Source organism: Plodia interpunctella, chromosome 23 (assembly GCF_027563975.2).
Source record: "Plodia interpunctella isolate USDA-ARS_2022_Savannah chromosome 23, ilPloInte3.2, whole genome shotgun sequence".
Classification (NCBI taxonomy): Eukaryota; Metazoa; Arthropoda; class Insecta; order Lepidoptera; family Pyralidae; genus Plodia; species Plodia interpunctella.
Genome location: NC_071316.1, coordinates 194,932 through 219,359, shown reverse-complemented (window position 1 = coordinate 219,359; position 24,428 = coordinate 194,932). Strand labels below are relative to the sequence as shown.

At 34.9% G+C, this 24,428-nt stretch overlaps 1 protein-coding gene and 1 long non-coding RNA gene across 3 annotated transcripts in view; both read right to left on the bottom strand.

The window, feature by feature from the left end:
• LOC128680149 (cell adhesion molecule DSCAML1-like) overlaps nt 1–24,428 on the bottom strand; it is a 204,901-nt gene that overhangs the window by 63,044 nt on the left and 117,429 nt on the right. The window lies entirely within an intron of this gene.
• Nucleotides 19,966–21,996, bottom strand: LOC128680152 (uncharacterized). Its single transcript, XR_008405820.1, has 3 exons — nt 21,720–21,996; nt 20,584–20,653; nt 19,966–19,990 (listed from the first exon to the last, which is right to left on the bottom strand). It is a non-coding gene; the product is annotated as an uncharacterized LOC128680152 (long non-coding RNA).

Here is a 24,428-nt window from a genome sequence, read left to right as displayed (position 1 = left end):
CGTTCACCAGAGACATCTCAGGGAAGATATTATGAAAATAAGGTAAAAACCGCAAATTTTGTATCGATGTCCGTCGACGCACGTCAATGTCGAAACCTATTGAACACCACGGAGCACAACGGACCGACAACGCTTCTACGTCGATGCAACGGATATTTTGTCACACTAGTGTCACACAAATGATGAAGATTTTATCTTCAGTGTACTGTCACACTATCTGGTATGACGGATAACAACATCGCAGCTAAGCGTCATGCTATGGACGAATGAAGGGCCCTAAGAATTAAGCCCCATTGCTTCTCTATTACTTCCTATTTATAGGTTTTAACATTGACGTGCGTCGACGAACGTCAAAACAGCGGAACACGACTGAACAATGAAGCCGCGCTTCAACTCACGCAGGGTAATAATTCCATATAACAATTTCCTTTATTCCACACATTGACACCGTCAGAATCCCAAGCCAAACATAAAGAAACGAAACAGCCTTAACAAATGCGGTTAGAACGTTCCGTCGCACGCCCTTGCGTTCGCTGATAATGACTGCTCGCACTCAACGACGCGTGTAACGGAACGGGATGAAAGCGTTTGGTTTTTTATTTTTTAATAGAAGGAGGTTATCGTGCGTGAACTGGAAATCGGGATCTTGAGATGTGCGAATGTTTGAATTTAGAAGGTAATCACACATATGTAATGTTTTTTTTTTACTTTAAATTTAATCTTGCCAGTATGTCTAATAATTGTGGATGACTATGAAAATATTTTAAATGTTATTTGAACAAGAATTTAAGAATGCATGCATTAATTTTACATCAAAACTCCAAAACTGACATGGCGACACGGATTTGACAATAATTAAGTATATATAACTTTTGTACGTAAAGAAATCAACAAGTTTATATTTAAAAGTAATACAAATGTCCTAAAATCCTAAAACCTATTTGGCATTTCAAAATGAACAAAGACTGAATTTGTCTCCGAACAATAATAAACTTCCATTAACTATCAGACTAAGGCCACTGAGAGACAGTTTTAAGCCCTAAGCTGGACTTACTGTCCTGTCATGGCCTCCAAACCGAATCCCTCCAAATTGTCATAACACGAACCAGTTTGGACCAGTTTTGTTCGGGGATTTTATTTAGATTACGAAACTCCAGAACAAGGCAGATAATTAGCCTGTTGAATACAATGTTTTTAAATGAATTGATACCAAGAAAATGAAAAAACTGAGGTATACCAACGCACGCTAGTTTCATATACACTGAATTGTTATTTCCTAAACTAATTCGAAATTATTAATAATTATTTTAAAGATCCTTTGATATATTTAGCAAAAATCAATCTTGGGACATAATACTCAACATTCATGTGCAAAATGGAACACCCTGTGTGATAACATTAAAATTTAAAATCAAGTTACTGTCGAGTTAACTCATTCACGCTCGCTCACTAAAAATGTAGATAAATTCAAATATGGCCGTTACTGCTCCACGCTGCGTTTGAGATGTTGTTATAATTTGTGGTTATGTGACGTCATAATGTCTCGAATATTTCAGTTCTTAGAGGGGTGGAGTTTGTACCGTAGATGGGATATTTGTTAGTATTTAACCATTTAAATATCAATCGTGTATGTTTTAGCCGGGTAGAGTTAGTTATAGCCGGTCACAGTGGGGTACACTTAGGTATATATTCGGCTAAAACTAGGTTTAGCCTTTATCATTTTGACTAGCGCTATTATGCAGCCGGTCTTCTTTGGTCTTGGTAAATAATTTAAATTAGTTTTGTTATGGCACCAAATATATTTATTTCCTAGGTTCATGTGACAAGAAAATATTAATAAAAATATAGTTCATGAACTCTATCTGGCACATGTAAACCGACAAATAGAAGTACGACGTAATATTCAGAAATTTACAGTTACATAGATTTAGTCGAGTAGTTAAGACGTGAACCGGAACAAACAAAGACACTCACGATATTAGTTAGGAAGTTAGCATAATTAGTACACGAGCAGTTATCCGCAGAGTTTAACCTTAGCTAATTAGTGTATGTTTGTTTGTGACAACCGCATAACGCTCTGGTTGCCACTTTGTTTTACATCGTTGACATAATACTTGTGTCGTAAGTGATACATTCTTCTAGTTAGGCTTGATTCAAACGAGCTTTGTAGTTTGATCAGATGTCGCGTCATTGGCTATTTTTCATATACAATCGAAAACTGAACTCAGACAAACTATACTGCGAAAAGATTTTATTTTGACTATATGCAACTGCGACACGACGTCATTGCGACAACAGGCTACGTTGAAATACCTTAGCTTCGACATCACCGTACTATATATGGCAAGCAGTTTTCTTCGACGTGACTTTACTAGGAATAGAAGCTATAAGACGACGTTCTTCTCCGACAATAATGCTATTATATATGCTATGCGAAATAAGTCAGCTTCGAATAATTATACTCAGAATTGCTGTACTTCGACAATATTTTATGCGACAGGCACAAGCCTGTCGCATAAAATATTGTCGAAGTACAATGCGAAGTACATGTCGAAGAACAATCTCAGACAAAAAATACTAAGAATCAGGGGGCACGGGACTGCCGCCGCCAAGACGAGCCAACCGAAGCGCAGGGGCACTACCTGCCTTTTCACGAAACGTTTCGTCATATTTATGTAATGCCAGATAGTTCAAATGTTCAAGATATAATACCATGAGTACATCAATTAAGCATATAAAGTGTGAATATCGTAGCTAGTATACTTTAGATTTTATAGATGTCCAAATTATATATATATATAGTGCTGCCATGGGGTCTTGTTGTTCTTTTGTAGCTTTTTGATAAATATTATATAATTCTAAATTTGACGTGAAAAAATGCCTGTGAAGGTCAGCGACCAGTCAGGACTCTCATTAATATTCTTGTCTGTGTTCCAATGAGTCTACTGTTCTTAAAATACCTTTTATAAGAAAAGGACTGTTGGCTTTACAGGTTAATTATAGCAACGAAATATAATTAAAATTAACCAAAAAAAAAAGATCTTTCAAAGTGCTGTCATCAGAAACAATTAATTACAGGAGCGAGACGCAAGAAACAATAAAACGAGCTTCATTACATAATAAATAAGTGGCTCAAAGGCGTGATGTCCAGGTATTTAGTGTCAACAATTAATTTATTTTGGATCATTATATTACGGGTGAAAAGGGTAGACAACATCATCTATTCTGATTAAAAAATAATGGAAGACTTTTAGGTAAGAGAACTCCTGATTGACTTGTTAATTTATCTTGGAGTCAAAGTTCTCATATATAAGTAAGTAGTATGGTGTGACATATAAATAGCGTAAACATGTTCTCCCTATTTAATTGACAGAAGATTTTCAACAGTTTCGAAGATCATTTAACATGGGTAACAAATAATTTTATGACAGAACAAATCATTGAATTTGATCAGGTACTAGCAGTCGACCGAAAAATGAAAGACTCATTTTTTTGGTAACGGTTTAGATATCACATTTATCAAATTTATCCCCCATAATTTGTGCAGTTTTTCTTTTTACAATGCTACCAATCTTCTACAAATAATAAAATTAAAAGACCAGTATTTCTCCCGGCCCTGACTGACTAATGCATCGGGCGCTAATTCTGATCTATGGGGGAGAGGTAATTGAGCTGAGGGGGAGGGGGGGGGGGGTTGAGGTAATGAACTCCCAGGATATATCGTCTTGGAGCTGAGGTGAGACTGTTTGTTGATGGTGCCGTGTGGAATGAAATATAAGACAATTTGTTGTACTTTTTTTCAATTCTAAATTACGTAACACTTATCTTTCTCATTTGATCGTTTTCCCGGTTTCTTCCCCACCTGTTGAGCGTCGAAGCCAAGAGTCTGTTTTACTACTTTTTCGTCTCCACTTTGTACTTCGCACGGTCGTCGGCATCTCTAGTTGTCAGACCATTAGCGACCATTAGCGTTCTGTATCATTGAAACAGTGCTCGGAACAAATACATTTGTAATACCATTGGCGTAAGTTTCTCAGCCACAAAATTATTCTTCGTCCAGGCCTCCTTCCTTGGATGATAAGTTGAAGGAGCTTGAAGGAGCAGGAAGGGGAGGATATTTGTTGTTTTGCAAACAACACAACAAATCTACGAATCGAATATGAATCTAAGATCACTATCAAAAATAGCAACGAACAAGTGGACTTATAAAAGCAAAAATCCGAAACCGTATATCAAAAACTAACTTCGCAAAGCTTGAAACTCGAAAAAATCCCCCCATCGCTCATTGGCAGAAATAGTTGAAAAACAATAGCGCACCGGGTAAGCCGGGCATGTATCACCCGGACCCGGGTGATTGTGATTGATTGGTGATGCCGATCACCCGGTTATTAGCCGGGTAAACATCCCTACTTCGGTGACGGGTCGGTGAGATAGGTGCGCAGTAGTGATGTGATACTCGTAACTATTATACTAGAACATTATCAATATTGATAAATGTCGTTATGTCTTCATTATTCTTCGCCTTTTTCGTGTTAAGCAACTAGTAAATTAATAGGGCTTAGCAGAATTTATTAGGAATTTTTGCCACATCTTTGGCAGCAGAAACAAATACAGTTTAAGTTTACGCAATAAGTACAGTTAAAAAAAAGGATATAATGAAGTTGCTAAATACAAAACTCGAACTGAAAATTTATGCTCACCTTATCATAAATGTCATTGTTACTATCTGATAATAAATGTTTATTTAATATCAGCCGCTGCCGGCAGCTTACCTCCGGACAAAAAGTGCCTTTGTCACTCTTAACCCATTTATCTCCACACCAAAAATCAACTTAATCTAATGCTTCGTTTTGACGTGAAAAAAGGACAAAAGATAAACACACTTTCACATGTATAGATTTAGAAATTCCCGAATTATTTTGAAGCTTCTAACCGCAATCTTTTTATCGATATATTCGGGCATTGATTTCCAACACTATTTACAGTTCGGGGGAAAAGATCCGTTCTTGTCGAGATTGGAAGGTTGTAGCTTTTAGATGTGGTGATTATCTTGTCTTAGTTTCGACCAAAAAGAGTATTTTTGTTATAGTTTTCGTTTAACCTATATTTGGCTAGAGCATTCAATATCATTTGACTAAATAATTATACTGAGAAAGTGAATAATAAATTATGTATTCCTAAATCCTTACGTATTATAAAACAAAGTCTGTCTGTTCCGATAAACTCAGAAACTACTGTACGGATTTTCATTCATGCGGTTCATTTTCATGCGGTTTTCACCAATAGATAGTGTGATTTCTGAGGAAGGTACAGGTGTATAATTTATTGTGTTTTTACCCGAGCGAAGTCGGGACGGGCCGCTAATATTATAATACACCTAAATCTATATATTGTTTTATTTTATATATATATATATATAAACCTAAATAGATTACTTTTTACCGCATCTGTCTAAGATCGAGTTTTAATTCAGTAAGCAATTTTCGCAATTGTAAACACTCTCAGAACTCACCGTAATTTCATCATAAAAAAATTTACAGTCCGTTAGTTCTTACGTAAAACTTTGACATATAGTACAACTGTTTGTGTACTACGACTTCAAACTTTGACAAAACAACAAATCATATTTTTGCACGGAGTTTTTGTAGAAAAATATCCTCAACAGTATAATAAATTAAATGGAACATCATTATCTAAATTGTCATGTTCAATATTATCCTAACGATCCCAAACAGAATCACGCCCCGAGCGATAAATCGTGAAGAACTTGACTCGCAATATAAATAAATTACAACGATAAATTACAAATACAAATACAAATACAAATGATTTATTTGTTGAACATAGGTACACACATTTACATGCAGTTGTTTCAAAATCACTCAGAACGCTATGCCGTGCCGTCAATACGACATACAAATATTGTGCTTTTAATTGAAATCTGACACATTCGGATATTGTCATATTATCACTACTTCATTTATTACAATTCAAAAATAAAAATATTATAATAAGATTCAATTCACTAAATTATCTGTATGAAACATTGTCATTAGAAATTTATTGTTACAAATTAGTCAATAATCACAATTATGGAGATTGTCATTCAAATATTCATGTATAGTGTAATAACATTTATCAGTCAAGAGCAATTTTAATTTATTTTTAAAAGTCACTAAATTAAGATTCTTAAAACTATCTGGTAATTTGTTATATATGATGGGACACATTCCAAATACACTTTTTTCCATTAGAGCTGTTTTGTGGCCCCCAACTACTAGTTTATTCCTGTATTGTGGTCGCACTCTTTCCGGATTGGTTCTAATGTTACACACTTTAACAAACATATTAGGGTTCATTTTTACAAAAATACATATTTCGAAAATGTATATGCATGGAAGAGTCATTATTTTTAAAGACTTAAAAAAGGGAAGGCAACTGTCTTTGGTCTTGAGGCCACACATAGATCTTATGCACCTCTTTTGTGCCTTAAAGATTCTGTCCTTCTCTACTGAGTTACCCCAAAAAATTACACCATAACGTAGTGTAGGTGCAACTATACCATGATACGCTACCAATAGTACATCCATTTTTGCCTTTTTATATAGTTGAAAAAGTGCATAGGCAGACACACTTAATTTTTTACAAATATGTTCAGCTTGACTCTTCCAAGTTAATTTACTGTCAATTATGAGGCCTAGAAATTTCGTTGAATTAACTTCGTCAATGTATTGCTCATCATATTTAACAATTACTTCCTGATTAGTTACTCTTTGATAAAAATGCATTATATTAGATTTCTTTAAATTAATTTTTAAATTATTCATATTAAGGCATTGTATAATATCATTTAATACCATATTTATGTCATTTTCATATTCGCTTTTTTTGTCACATTTTATCACAGCTGTGCTATCATCAGCGAATAGCACCATATGTTGTCTGACGTGCATAGGTAAATCATTAATGTAAATCAGAAATAACAGTGGCCCCAAAAACGCTGCCCTGAGGAACACCGAATTTATTTATTTTTAGGTCAGAACAGTGTTTTATCTCTTGTTTTGTCATAGGGCAAATACTAGGTATTTCAACATACTGTTTACGGTTGGCCAGAAATGATTCTAAATTACACGATAAATATACACGATAAATAAATTACACGATTTACTGAAGTCACGTCAAAAGTAATAATATTTTATGTAAAAAAATTAATAGAGTGTTGCTTAGCTAAAAGATTTGAGCTTAAGCAGCTAACCAATTTAGAAATACGAAAAATAAAGAGTAGACTTTTTGTAACTAATTTTTATTGATTTGAATTTTCTTTTCTAATTGTTTTCTAAGGAAACCTTCGTAGACCTGGTTTTAAGATAAAAGTAATTATTAAATTCTTAATAACAATGGATGTGAAAAGATTTATACATAGCCATAGCCGTCAAGTTGCGTGTGACAGCCCTGGTGTTGCAGGCGTCTATAGGCAGCGGTAACCACTTCCTATCAGGTTGGCCGCATGCCTATGTGCTTGCTTCTTCTTCATAGTCATATTCCTCATGGCTGAGGAATGAAACACACAACAACTTTCTTGGCACTATTAATAGAGTGGTTTGCTATTGCCTTCTCTATTTCACACACAAGTTAATAATCAACTAGTGTGCAGGTTTCCTCACGACCTTTTCCTTCACCGGAAGTACTATATTTGAGTCAGATTGGTATACATACTCATGTGGCATGAGTACGATTCGAACCTGGGACCATTTTAGGACTGAAACCAGTTTGCTTGCTGAGTAGTATTAAAAAAACCGCTTTACAATCAGTGGTATTTGGTCGAATATATTCAACACTCGCAAAATGCGCACGAAACTGTGTCGGGTCGATCCGACGTTCGCGGTGAAAGGGTTAAAAGCAAATAACATTTCAAGTTTTATTATTCCGATGTCTGTGTTTTCCAATCAAATCAAATCAACGAATTAAAAGAATCCGTCCCTTCTAAATCCATTTCTATCGGATAAGCGGCGTGCCCTTTGTCTCAGGCCTTCTATGGGCGAACCCTTTTATCTGAATTCAGGAAATGGCTTAATCAGCGAAGAACGAAGGTCTGATGATGACAGTAGATTTGTGAAGCAAACCAGCGAATGTACAGAAATGAGTTTTAAACAATTTGGAAATGTGGAAATTTGGCGTCTGTCTTTTTTTTTTAAATTAGTTCTGAACGTTAGTTACTTCTTTTTACTAATTAAATTGATTTGGTTTTGAATCGGTTTGTATTTGGAAGTGTATCTCTTGTAGACTCTATCTCTGTCTACGAGATTCGCAACTCTTGTATAAAGACGTGATATCGTATCTATATCTTGCACCTTTCAACAAATATTGCCACGTTTAAAGTATTTAAGGGGAACGTCTACCGATAACTTGCAGATTGAAAAAGGGAAAACGTTTTTCTACACCTAAATATTATCCGATCTTTATGAATTTTTAATTTGTTATTGATACTATAAAATACTAGATTTTTCTTTTTTCCTAAATTTCAAGAGATTCAAGTTTATTAAATATATTAGGACAAATTACACAGATTGAGCTAGCCCCAAAATAAGTTCTAGACTTGTGTTATGGGATACTAAGATACTAAACTCAACGATACTTGGATATTTATCTATATATGTATATGTATTTTATAACATATACATATATAGATAAATATCCAAGACCCGGGCCAATCAGAAAAAGATCATTTTCCATCATGACCCGACCGGGGATCAAACCCGGGACCTCTCGGTTCAGAGACTTTACCACTTCGCCACCGAGGTCGTCAATATTGGAATTAGAAAATCACTATTTTTATGATTAAAAATTCTTCAAAGCTAACCGTTCGTATTATAAAAACAAACTTATTTCAAAAAAGGAACCTACAAACCTAGAATATAGTATGCTGAAACAACTGACACCAAAATTTATTACGTGCAAAACGTTTTCTCACCAAAACGCTTTTTCATCAATTCATCAATTTGATCAAAAATATAACTATGATTCAAACTAGTCCTATCGCGTCCTCTCTCGCACTAGCGCCATTAGCCACTAGTGGCAACAGCATGTGTTTTCCTGAATACGTATTTCACAAAAATCGGATCGCTAGACTCTAGTCTTAATTTGCTTGTGTACTGGACTTTGATGGAATAGCTAAACAGCTTATCCCAAAGCAGCTGGGACCGGGTGAAATATAAGAGGTACGGTCAGCAAAGCAGCTGAAGGCTGATTTATTGGCGCCGACTTGACGGGAGATATGGAATTCAAGGAATTGAATATTTATCTGTAAGCGGTACATTTTACAATTCAATATAAGAAAATATCTACCAATGTGCTCAAACATTGAGAACAAAGTCTCGGATTCGACTCCCTGTTCGATAATCCTAACTCTGAGATAATCAAATTATAGATCCATAGGGCTGTAAAAATATTAACGTTTATGTGGAAGAATCGAAAAATAATGTTCCATTTAAAAGCCAAGAAGTGCTAACACGTATTTTTTTATATAAATTTATTTGTAAAATTTGATAGATCTGTCCAAAATCTGTGCTGACGAAAAAGTAGGAGAGCGGACCCTAGGCTCCAACGCTCAACGGCTGAGGAAAAATGCTCAGATGAGAAAGGTAGTAAAATAAAACAAGATTAACTTAAATTCATTTTAATTAACCAGACGGTCATATTATAATGCACTTTATACCTATGTAGATTCTTTTGTAATTCTGTTCAGTCTGTATTTTTGTACGCAAGTTAGAAATGTCTGACTTAAAATATCACGCGTTGAAGTAAAATACCAGTTTTAACATTCATGTAATTAGCTCTATTTTCTCAAAATACAAAGTTTAATCTACTGAAAAAACAAGAAAAAAAAAAAGAATATTCTTCATAGCACAACTATAAAAGAATAACAACAAAAACTTTGCAGAATAATTTTCAAGAGATAGTTAATTTCTCAGTTTCAAACGAAGCGATCCAAATGCTTCTGAATGCAAACTGATTCAAGAGGATCGCTGAGTTGAGAATAAGAAAACACATAGAAGTGTCATTATTCATTTATGCATATTATTTATTCGCTAACCAAATCATACACTTGATTTCTTATTCAATAATCATTTCAAATCAGAGTGTAAATTCTGTATAAAATATCTTCAGAGTCCAATGCGAATTAAATGAGAAGACGTCAAAGTGACGTCCATGATTTTTATGATTCCCAGACCTGAGCGTTTTGTTGGTTACTGCCCACTACCTGAGCCATAGAGCATTTGAGCGAACAGCCTTATTCCCGTGGTATTACGTTTAAATTAATAAATTAAACCAAAGCGATCCAATTAATATTTATATAATGCATATTATAATGCGTAGATATTGAAGTGCTGCAAAACGAATAAAATTTCATAACTTATTCTGTTACACATTTCATATTTAACGCTCAATCCGTTCCAATGGCTTTATTTATTTCAATTTCTGTGGCCGCTCTGCTGCGCTGCTGAAACAACATATTTAATGAACGATGATAAAAAAAATGATCGGGAAGTTTTTATATAATACAAAGATGCTTTAAGTTCCCAGCTAGTGGATTGCAGTTCCTTGTACTTTTGAAACAAATGTGCTGGAAGTTTTTCAAAGACGACTTTTGTTTTAAGCAATACTAAGAGATATGCTGTGCAATAACCACCTATTTGTTAAAAATACTGGGTATTTTTTTTTTCAAAATTTCGAGGAAAATGAAGTCGTGGGGCCGTGGGTCGCGATTTAATTCTTTTCTTTGCGTGTCCGAGCTCTGTCATGATTATATTTAGATATTTAGCAAGGTAGGTGATTAGCGAAATTGGATTATGTCACTTGGAACCCAGGGTTCGACATCGGTATTTTTGCCACTTGGTTTAAAAACGGGCTCACACAGTTATTGCGACACAGAACCGAGCAGAAATCTTTTGCGCGCAATGATTCTTCTGGGTTTAACCTGGTTTAATAAAACAATCGTAAGACAAAGACTTTGTTTTTTGTTTCTTCTCTTATTCATCGTAATTCGGCGCGGCCAGGGCGCGAGGACGAGTAGAATAATTTTGGTTTTAACTCAAAATTTGAACAAAATCAAAATGAAAATGTTAAAATCGTATTTCGCAGTATTTCGCAAATAGCACCTATTTTTGTTTAATACTACATACATTATTACGACGACCTCGGTGGCGCAGTGGTAAAGTGCTCGCCTCTGAACTGAGAGGTCCCGGGTTCGATCCCCGGTCGGGTCATGATGGAAAATGATATTTTTCTGATTGGCCCGTGTCTTGGATGTTTATCTATATATGTATATGTTATAAAATATAGTATCGTTGAGTTAGTATCCCATTACACAAGTCTCGAACTTACTTTGGGGCTAGCTCAATCTGTGTGATTTGTCCTAATATATTTTTATATTTATGTTTATTTATTTATAATACAAATTCTTATAAGGGATTCGTGCTAAGTCCATTTATGAATTTATCATACTTAGTAATTCCGTAATTCAATACACTCAGAATAGCACCCATCAATATTATTACAGCATTAACTGTTACAATATATCTCAGTGGATTTACGACCTCACACATAACAGAACTGCCATTCTACACGCCTGAAACTTAACTCATATCGTCCGTTATTTTGATGGTGCAACTGGCAATCCCAATTTCACTGAGAGACATTTCAATTATGTTTGTTTTGTTGCTAAAGAGCTCGATGGAAAGAAGTTTAATTAAAAATGAAAATCGATTGATTGCACAAAGATTACTTTGTGCAATCAATAATCAGGTATTAACCTGACTTCGAAAAGTGTACCTAACACGCATACCACGTTGCCGTAAGTTTACTAATAGTGTTCTTAAACGGAACTTGAGAATAAACATTATTCTTTGCTTCACTATTTTTCCATTAGCCTGTTGACGTATCCCATCGATGGGTAAACGCCTCGTTTATTTTTAACAAAAATCTCTGTCGTTTGCTTCACTATAAGTATTGAAAAATGTAAATAAGTTTGACCACCTCAATGGCGGAGGGTCAGCACGGGCGACTATACTCATATAATTCGACACCGTTTACGCAAATGGTAATAGGAATTAAACAATATGTTGAATGATTTTATTAAATGCGAAATTACAAGTAACAAATAAATTAATTAATAACAAATTAATTAATAATTTCGTAATGCGCGGGTTACGAAAATATATCAAGGAACAATTGTAGGTACATTTTATATTGATAATAAAGTTTTTCTTAAATAAAATACATATTAACTAAAATATTAACTAATTCTGTTCAAATCTACCTCTGCTAGCTATGTCAGAAACCTCTTTACATTTCACGTGGAAGTCCAGATTCGAATAACAGCTTATTTAGTTAAATAATAGCTTACTTCTCGAAACCGTTGACTGCACATCCCGTCTGTCTTTGGAATGTTTTGTCTTTATTCTATCCGGTGTGCTCAAACCCCAAGTAGTCTCAGGTAAGTCTTGTTAATTATCTCTTGATTAGGTACCCCCGCATCTCCTATCTCTCTTGCTGTCTCCTTCTATCTAATCGGAGGATACCTTTTATCCAGTAAAAATAACTGCTCCCGTTGAAAATTCACGCGGTCGGAGCCGCGGGCTAAAGTTATTTATAAATAAATACAAGCACTAAATAATGAACTATCGACTTTCTTGAAAACGCGGATAAAGAAATCCAATATAGCGAGTTAACGAGTTTCTCTTGTCTCCGCGTCTGTTCGTAATCAAATCAAAAATCTGACCCGCTACTTCTTCATTCAGTTGATATTCTGCATACATCAATACTATTTCCTATTTTTTATATCAAGAAAGTTTTTATATGTTATTTACTCAATATCGCAAATATTATAGTTACAGTATAGCGTTCATATTATGATGATGATTGATCACACATCAAAAAGGCCCCACGTTAACAAATAGGTGGAGCTGTAGCTCCGGCAGCGACTGCAAATGTGGGCCAGCATGACACCACAGATAATGCTTCAGACAGACAGACCCTCACAAATTTTGCCGAGTTTTGTACAAAAATTTTTGCCACACGACAGAGAGATCTTGTTGCATGCAACACGTGACAATAAAAACTTGAATTCCTATTAACGTTGTACATTTTTGACGTCTTACGAATTTGTCACGTGTCCTGATGCGAGTTTAAAATTTTTTACCCATCATAAAAAGTGCACAACGCCGCTAAAATAATTTTCACTTCAAAAATATGTCAGTGCTGTTAACCATTGAAGAGTTCCTTTGTGGAGAATCTGGATGCACCAGACGAGATGGTCACAAAAACTGAAGCGACGTGGGAATTTTCAACCTTGTAAGATCTGATCATGACGATCATGAGATCATGTAAATTTAACTTGCAAGATTTGATAACAGACAGACAAACATCGGGACAGGTGAAACTAAATAAAAGTTGTAATGCAATTAATTTTTAAATCACAATATCCATACATTATTATAAATGCGAAAGTCTGTCCGTCTATGTGTTCCGCTTTTCGGCTAAACCACTAGAACGATTTTAATGGAATTTGGTATGCATGTTAAAAACACCGTTTAAAAATAGGTTACTTTTTCAAATTTAAACCCCCAAATGACTTAAATGGTGGGTGAAAGTTAGTATGAAAATCATGTTGAAAAGAAGACCAAAGTCGACTTAATTGGCTAAACAAAAAAATATTGGTCCTAGTAATTAGTAATCTGGCATGGCAATGACAACAATTTAATCACAAAAATATAATTATATTGTCAGAAGTAACTATTCTACGCTGACGAAGTCGAATCTACTAAAGTGAATCACGGACACACAAATATTTCTGTAAAATCGTAACACTAGTCGTAACATAAACAGCGATTCGCCTGCGCCACAGTGTCACAAGTAATGGCCAGTGCATTAGTTACAGGGGATTGCGACGTTGCCACACTGGACGTTTATGTTACTCTGTGGGCCGAACCTAAAATGTACAGAATGCCAAGATTATTTTTGAAATTGGAAACTCAAAAAAGTCATTTTTAAATATGTTTTCTTTTTTATTATTTGGCAAAAGCGACGCTCTCATGTGACCAGATATTATTTATTTTTCTTATTTATTTAGATATTTCTGCTTTTATTTGTCTTAATATTTTACGATTTAAGTAAACAGTAAAGTATAGGCGAATAATTGAGTGAATTATTTTAATTTTAAAGTATATTGCTGTATTTTCCTTGCGGTAACCAAAATCTTAAATACTTACAACGCAATACACGTTAATTCGCATCGGTATCTCTCTGAGCTCGCCTGTATAGATGAGCGTAATAGATAACCACTAGGATCGGACTTCATAATCCTTAAGGCTTAAATAGCGCCCAAAAACAATCATTTCATAACAATCATATATAACCCTAACCCACTTTATCCCAAGACGTAACGTGTTAAGTCTTAACCCTTTCTAAGCGCTAAGGGTCACACCGCACGATAATTTCAATTTAACTCATGTGGGGCCTTAAAAGCTTCCTAAATTGTTTGAGACGGGTGGGGAGCGGGGGGTGTTTGAAGCTAATGCAATTAAGGCGGAGACGCGCTGGGTCGTCTTGAGAGGTGATTGGGGTCAAAATCTGGTTTGTGATCGTCATTTGTTTACACGTAATTTAGTTTCTCGCTCTCATCTTCGTATGCTCCCGGTTGCATTCCTAGCTGTGACGCTCCGAATCCCAGGGTTTCCTTTGGGGATAATTTTGTTGTGTAAGATGATACAGCTGTTAAGGCATGTGTCCCTTAGTCGCCTCGTACGACATCCACTTGAGGATTTGGAGTGGTCCTATTCTAGGACGGGACCACACGCCGAATTTTCTTTTTGGTTATTTAGCGTGAAATAAAACTCAGTATACATAATAACATGTTAACACTTATTAATTAGTAATAACACACAGGAAAACAAAAACATATAAAGATCTATTGTCACTTTCCTTTAATTTGAAGAACGCAAATTAAAATACGATAAAAAACACATAACACATAACATTTTAGCTTATGCACGTCAAAATTGGGGCGCAGCTAAATAATTCGCCTCGCGGACATAAGATAAACGTCATTTAATTATGTCTGAAATTAGCGCGGCCCGCACAAAGCCGGCCCTGGCCCCCGCTCGCCGGATTAGGTTATTCTACTATTGGAAGTCATTTTTATTGATTTATTATTTTTATTTTTATTATTTAGCATAAGGATTTATGATATGCACTTCATGTCGCGTGGATGTGATATAGGTTGATATAGGTAGGTTGTGAAGCCTTTTTAGCAGATGGTCAACAACTATATTTCCATTTAAGTTTTAATATAACCGAGAATAGATAAAGATGAAGGTTTAAAAAAATATATTTAAACATTGTTGGTTGTGTTCACGGGATAGATGACCTAAATTAAAACATAGTAAATAATATTATCAAATATAACTTTTACAAACAAATAATAAATAAATATATTAGGACAAATCACACAGATTGAGCTAGCCCCAAAGTAAGTTCGAGACTTGTGTTATGGGACTATATTTTATAACAAATACATATATAGATAAACATCCAAGACCCGGGCCAATCAGAAAAAGATCATTTTCCATCATGACCCGACCGGGGATCGAACCCGGGACCTCTCAGTTCAGAGGCAAGCACTTTACCACTGCGCCACCGAGGTCGTCAAATTACAATAATAATATTATTGTTTTATTAAAGTTTGTTTGGAAAATTTTCATCGCTCAATCAAATTTTAACGGCTGAATGAAAGTAATTCAAATTTGAAATCCGACTAATATTATAAATAAAATCAAAGTTGGGAAGTTCAAACTATAACTGAAACCAACGCATTCATAACGCGATTAGCATAATAACGTTATTTAGATGTTCAGTGTTTGGATCAACATCTTCGTGTTTGTTTCTCTTTTACGCAAAAAATATTAGAGTAGGTATGGGTATTTTCACACAGGTAAAACCATATCATATATCCATAGGTATATTATTATATAGGCAGTATGATATATATATATATATCATTATCTGTTTTGTTGTATTTCGCTTATACCAATCGCTACTTATATTATAAATGCGAAAGTAAGTTTGTTTTTTTTGTTGCCTCTTCACGCATTATCTACTGGACCGATGTTTATGAAATTTGGTACACGGGTAGAAAATAACCTAGAATAACACTTAGGGTACTTTTTATCCCGATATTCCCACGGGAGCGAAGCCCCGGGGCGCAGCTAGCAGTATATATTTTCGAATTCAATTTTCGGGTTCAATATATAAAAGCTAAATTTGTAAAGTAGGAACATAAATTAAATACATATTTATAAAATTCATTTTTTTTGAGGTGATATAATACAAGTGGTTTAAATAAATGAAAATTTATTAAATATTTTAATTTAATATTAAAATTAAAGTGAATTAAAATTATTAACAGAATCGCCCTCGCAGGTCGGCACAGATTGTCTCGCAGATACACGGACAGACAGACACGGGGTGCTCCGGATGTGAGAATGAGATGGGCCGGATAAAAAATATGGCATTTAATTAATTTAATTTTGCATGCTTCAATTTTCGGTTTGTGGAATTTTCATATCTTAGTCATATTAATATCTGAGTGGATACATGTGTATTAGTGGAAGAAATTATATATCCCATGGATTTAGTAAGTACTTCTTTCTACTGAGTACTTACTAATTCCATGGTAGGTATATCCCTAATTCGTAAAGATAAATATGTCAAATATCATTCATTACTGGTGGTTCGTCCTAAATTCACTATTATGAAAGTTATAAATAAACTTTCCAAGAAAAAAATAAATTTGTCATTTATTGTTTTCTTCGCTCAAATTATTTCTCATTTCCACCTAGCCTTCCCCAATCTAAATTCTAATCAAAGTCCACCTTAAACCATAAGATTAAAATTGATAACACCATGAATAATTCAATGTCGTGTACAATTTGATAAAAGGATAGGTCACTCAGAGCGACCGGGGCAAGCGGTCAACGAATAGTTGGGAGAGGGTCCGGGACGAGCCTGGACCTTTTGCAATAGACACTGGCAGCCAAATTGAAAAAAAGAAAATGTGACTTTAAAGTTCTAAAAACTTAAGTTGTAATTATTTACGTATTCCGTAAGATTCTTAGATGTGACAGACTAAGAATTTCGTTATAGAAATTCTCATGGTATTTTCATGAAAACCTAACAAAAATCTGTCCGTTTTTGAGTTTATCGCTTTATACAGACAGACGTGACAATACAGGTGGATTCATTTTGTACTAGTTGTTCGTCGGTCATACATTTTTGAGTTTTCACAAAATTGAGAATATTTCAAAAACGACTTAATCGATTTAGTTGCCCCGTAAACTTAAAAATTGTATTGACAGTTACATATAATTTCATCACAATCAGACCAACGGTTTGAAAGTTATCGCGTTGAAAACAAACAGGTACATACATACGTAAAAAAAACCTTAAGTTGATTTGTTGATACAATAAAGATATTTCTCTTAGCCCATTGGGCTGAAAGTGGACCTTTTTAATAAAACCCAGCCAGTGTCTATCCGTCGCCGTCAAGATAGATTCCCTTAGATCAAAGGGCGGTCGTTTGAGCCATGATTACCCGCTTAGCAATATTGTTTTTAGACAGAAAAAGTGCACAGCTACTTTGTCTTATTTGTTCTTAGTTTTATTCTGAACATAGTGGTTTAATGTATCATTTCCATAAGCAAATAAATTAATTCCTCTCTCTCACAGTGGTTGAGCGCCGGAGCTCGGGGTCCGCTTTCCTACCTTTTCATCTCCAATTCGCACGGTCGTCGGCATCCCTATTTGTCAGACCATTGGCAAATAAAGATTCATTCATTAGTTCCATTCCAAGAACCCTAAATATAATCCTTATAATTACTTATTTCGTCGTCAAATACGGAATAAAGAAAATGCTTTATAGGCATTTTTTCACATTAACCTAAAAGGTATTACATTATTAGGATGGTGTTAAATATTAGAAGGAAACCGAACTTATATATTCGAGGTCTAAAACTGCTTCTTGGCACTTCGCCACGATAAACTTTAGAGGTCATTTGGCCGTTTGGGCAACTAACACTTTTACATGTGGATTGTTCCAACTCAATCCAAAAGATGAATGTCTGAATGGTATTCGTTTAGAAGCGCTCGGCCTGTGATAGTGGTAGTTAAGCAACTTCCGCTATGGTCGGTGACGAGATGGGGAACCTTTCTTTCTTATTAAGTGTGTTATTACTAACACTTGTGTTAGACTTCGTTCCAGTCGCCTAAAGGCATCTGGCATGACTTTTACGATTATCTTAATTTACTTTACTAGTGTGTATGCGACTACTTACCACTGTAAGAAATAATAACGGTAAGCCCTTCTGGCATGATAGGGACCAACAAACACTGTTCAGTTTCTTTCGGCATTTCTTCTCAGCACTGGTCGTTCCGAAATGCCAGTAGTTTGTAGCTTGTGAGAATACTTATATATACTTATATACGTCAATTTTATTTCTGAATAAATAATTTGAATTTGAATATCTACACCAGATTTTAAGTTAGATCATCCGCTATACAACTGTGTAAACCGCATTAACGTTCATTCAGTAGTTTTTGCGTGATGCGCGAATAAACAGAAAGTGAATTACACACAGACAGAAAGTGAATTAAATATATTTTGGCTTCTATTGTCCCATAAAGATTTCATATAATTATTTTACTTTAAAATCTCTTAAGTACAAACATTTAAAGTTTTATTATATGCATGTATATGGATAGTCAAAAATTGAAAGCAATTTGAAATTTATTTTCTGTGTTTAAATGCAAATAAAACACGTGTCAGAAACCATTAACACAACAAAGTCCCGTTTACCGTACACACTGTCCGGCTCCGGACGTCCGGCCTCCGGGGACGGTCCGGTCTGTAATCTAGAGGCGTGCTTGCCGGATCCCGCGGGACGACGCGATTGTACGGCATTCCAATGAAGAAACATACTACTCGTATTAAAATGACGTGAGGATAATAGTATAGTCCTGACTTTTAATGTATAAGTTTCTGGAGCTGAAACCCAAATTGGGCGATAGAGAGTTTTGAATAATGACGTCGCAATATGTATCAAGAAACGTCAAGTAATATTAGCATTAAATAAACTCTTAATCTTTATTATTTTTAAAAATCCTTCGTGCTATATTTAAAGGCTTTCCAATATAATCTATATACCTACTAATGTTATAAATGCAAAAGTCAAGCGCTGGGTAATAAGCAAGTAATAAACAACACTCAACGGCCCACACTAAGTATTAAGCGTAGACGTAAGTACATAACAAACTACCTAAATTAGAACTTAAATGTGCTTATCTTTTAAAACTGCCGTAGGAAGATATTTGAGAGGGCAAACATCAAAGCTGAGGACGGGGCATCACAAGTCCAAAGATCAATAAAGTGAGCGATTAACAGGACAGATAAAAGATAGTGTAGAATAGCTATAATAAATAACAGATTCAAATTGATTCGTTTGTGGTGAAGGTGCCGACCATCTCCTGGAGTTATGGAGGAGGATTTCTGACCCGCTGCGCGCTGGCTCGGCCACACGTCGCCGATATTACGGGTAACCTAGTTATTAAATATTTATATTTTAACGTACATGGGTCACTGGCATTTGTATTAGGTTTTTATTACATGAAATAAATGTATTTATACACAAACGGCATTAAATGTAATCAGAAAAATATTGACAAAGAAAAAAACTCATACAATAATAAGGCGTGTAGTTCTGCTCTATCCTCCCGTGGATGTCGTACGAGGCGACTAAGGGACATATAATCTTGGCAGCTGATAGGCAGCAATAGCAGTCCCAATGACAGTTAACGCCAGGCAGGCGGCTGGTTCTAAAATATCAGGCAATACTTCGAATATTTTAGCTTCATGTACTGGCTTTCGCGGCTCTACAGCCTGCGAACATTCGAAGATGAGAGAAACAGATAGGATATGTAGATAAAATATGAAATAACAGATTGTAAATACCAGCAAGAGACAAAGGAATGAAAGAAGATAATTTCCAAAGCAACAAATCAAAGAATCTCGCAGGAAAGTGTATATTGGACATAGAAAGCGGCGACACTTTCACAAAGCGTCTCGCAATCGCCGCATTCTTGCCAAATAACATTACTAGCGGAATAAAACTCCGACGCAAATGGTGTTGCCAACACATATACAAAGGCGCAGATAAATAAGGAAATAGAAAAAAAACGGTTATCTCTCTCGTTTCCAACGGCTAACCTTATGTTATACCATACTTCATGCTAAAACATGTTTTGTCTCTATTACACTTTACAATATTTGACTTTGACAGAAGAAGACGACATACATACATTAGTTTGAAATATGCTTTAACTGAATAAGATTAGAGCGTTGAGGAACCTTATTAGTGAGACAGTGCGAGGGTAATAGCCGCAAGAAGAGAGAAGTCATATTTAATAATATCATTATGTTTTTATAATATTCATCGTGATGTGTCTATCAGTTCGTATGTCAGCGGCACTAACCTATTTAGCGATGCTACCAACCACGGTTGGCGCGGCACTGGCAGCGACGAATGCTTGGCATGCCACTTACCTGAAAATAAATATGCTTTTGTTAAAAAAAAGAAGGTGACCACGGATGTAGTATGTGTTTCGTACAAATTACAATACCAAATCCTTTTATTTTTTCCTCACAATCTTACACATGAATTATATAATATAGTTATAGATTAAAGAAAAAAAAGACAAAGATTGTAAAAGATTGTAAAAGATTGACGCCTCAACTAACCAACCAGGCCACCATTCATTTCATCATCAGATTACTTGGGAACCCTGAAATATAACCTTTAAAAAGTCTTTCAATATATTATTGATAGTTGAAGTTAAAGCAATAGTAACGATAGCTCAGAATGAAGGTATCGATTTATTGGCAACACTACCTAAACAATGTGGTGATAGGTTGCTGGTCCATTGTGGTATTTGCTTACCATCAGCACTACAATAATATTGAATATGTATTTTTCCATACTGCTCTGAGAGCGCTAGAAAAACGTCCAGCTCCGCTCTCTCTCTGTTTACCCGGAATGGATAAAAATGTTATTTATATCGATCAGGCAACTCTCATGCTCTATTATCCGCTATGGTTTTTTATGCTCCTGAGCAAGCAAACAGGCATACGGCCACCTGATAGGAAGCAAGCAACACGCGGTAGGAACTATCTTTTAAAGCGCACTTTACGCACTTTGGGCTCCAATATGTAAGGATGAATCCCACCCGTCGGTGGCCTCAGGTGCAATAATGGGATGTGCCATGCCTTTGGCACCATATCAAAATGTTTCTCGCTATAAAATAGTACATTGTTCACCGAGAAATTAAAGCCACAGATTCTAACAAGGGTGCAGTGCATGTTATATATATATATATATATATATATATATATATATATATATATATATATATATATATATATATATATATATATATATATATATATATATATATATATATATATAAGGAATAAAACAAAATACGATTTCATATATACATAAATAATTACAACAACGTCCATCAAGTATTGGACATTTGAAGTAATTCGTATTTTCATTAAATTTTCTGTCAGTCTGCAATATAAATAGTATATTTAAAAAAAGAATACTCACTACATGTTCACTGCTGTCATTAAATATTTATGACGACGAATTTGTGTATGGATCTGTCTAAAGGACGTCTGTATGCGGCGAGGTTCACCTTCATAGTTATTTAGACCGGGTTATATTTTATATAACTCTCAAGTGAACAGTAAATTTTCATACAATTTTTCAGGTCGGTTTTTGTTCGCTTTCAATTACGTAGTTTCACTTATATTTTTAAACATAGAATTTGATTCTTGTTCGTTTAAATATAAGTAACATTCTAGTAATGGTGATCCACCGTAGTCTCCCGAGACCCCTTCGTCACTCGACCGCGCAATGAGCCATGGCTTGCGTCTCACGACTGAATGAAGTCATTCTTTTCCATTGCGTTCAGGTGAGAACATTGATTATCGCTTGACTGTGGCGTTTGGTTTTTATTTCATTCGCTCATTACACTCTATCGATATTTAACTTTTCGTGAAGATAATTCTGATTCCCCGCGCGGTGTATGTACTAAAATATATTTTCAAATTTTAAAGATGGTTGATGATTTTCGATTAAAGCTGCCTACATGACTTTAACCTTTTTGGGAATGCTATTGCAGCCTATCACCTGTCATTATCGCTTCGTCATCTCATATAATATCCATGGTATGATATAAAACAGAAGCGACACGCCAGAAAAAACAAACACCCTAAAGCGAATAGAAAAAAACTAAATCATTCACCATGTGAACACAAACTAGAAACCGAAATAGAGTGCGCGTACCACACAATAAGTCCATACAAGAGGTTCCTTAATTATGTATACTATGTCCTCGGGGCAGGTCACCCCTGCCCCCCTCCGCGCCTCCACTGCCGCCTCACCCCCTGCCTCTTCCGGGAGGAAATCGAAATTGCAGCTATGCCTTGGTAAATATAAAATATGTGCGAAGTTCCTTCGGGCGATGGGAGAAGTTAGACTAACGTTTTAAGAAATTTTTTGGCAATTGCCGTGTAAAATTTGGAGTTATGAGTGATTTATTCCTGTATATGTGTGTAGGAAGGATGTAATAAGTATGTATTTATTTTTTAATTATTCCCATCTCTATGTTCCATGTTAAACAACACAATAAAATACATTATATAATCTACATAATTACGATACCATATTTAGAAGGAACACAGCTCAATCCTGTATCGTAATTGATTGATGAGAAACCCTGAACTTTCTCAGCACTGAAACAATTGTCATTATAAATAATCATCGGGGTCATCTGAGAAAAACATCATTAAATTATATTTTTTTTCTTTAAAAAAAAACTCAAGAGGTGCAATAAAAGTGATGCTTACGATGTTCTCAAGATTAGAATTATAAAATCAACAGCAGTCGTAAAAACATAAGGGCGTTATAAAACTCGGTCCTACAACATTACAAAAAAGGCCCAACGAATGTCATGAAAATGTCATTATTATCACATAAATTAATGAAGGATTTTTGTTTACACTGGCTCTTTACACGACTCTCTACGAAATTAGTGCAGGTTTTCAGTTTTTTTACTTAGGAATTGAATTCTTATTTTTTTTTTTGTACATAGAAAGTATGACTTTACAATAGCTAGATTTTTTACAAATATGTCATTTAATATACAAAGAGAACACGAATTTTATCTTTAATTATCAGTTTTTAGGAATCGTCTTGGCATTTTAGGAAAATAGATAATTTACAATACATACTTATGTTGAAAAAAAGAGTATAATATGTATTTTTCCCATAATAATTATAACATTGTAGACGGCATTGGCACAAGTTTATTTGTTAGACAAATTAAAAAAAAACCGACTTTCAATATTCACTTCGCTACAACTTTTAAACAGCTGAACCGATTTTCAACATTTGTTTAGTGTTCTTAGCCAGATTTGAAACATGGCTAAGAACACTCTGGAAAACATTATAACACAAAAAAAAAACTAAACGAAAATCGGTTCAACCGTTTGGGGGCTACGATGCCACAGACAAATACACAGACAAACAAAATAAAAATATCGTTAAGCAATCAAATGTACATTGTTCAAGATAAAGCGGGAACTATTCCTCATATTTTTTATTTCGCAGAAATTCAATTATTTCGTCAATATACTTCGTAATTAAGTTTATATCGATCGATCTTTGATGTTACGCTTCGTTCGTTAAAATTAATAGCTTATTTGAGCTAAATGCAATGCTTTTACAAATATCATTTTATATTTTTATGGAAAAATACTATACTTTCGTAGGACAGAAAAAGAATCTATACGGGACAAGACTGTAATTAAAACATGAGACCTGTCTGACCTTTGACGGACATTTTAACCACTCGACCACGACCATTAGTAAAGTGTCTTTTGTGAATGAATGTGGTTCCGTATGTGAGTTCCAAACTTAGTTGTTAAGCTGAAAGGTTCCAGCGGATTAGGGGTTGGGAAAGTTGTTAAGTTACTAAGTTAAATTTAAGTATGTCACGCTTAAAATTACTGACTATATGACTTTACTATGTCTGTTTAGAGACAGACAAACTTTCACCATAGTATATAATTAATACAGATAGAATATTTTACTTGATTCATAAATAAACCGGCCAAGTGCGAGTCGGAATCGATTTCGTGCCACTATCATTGTAAACGGCAATAAATCACATTTGTTTTTTAAATACCAACAAAAATAAATTTTTGTTGATGAGATACAGCCTGGTGACAGACAGACAGATGGACGGACAGC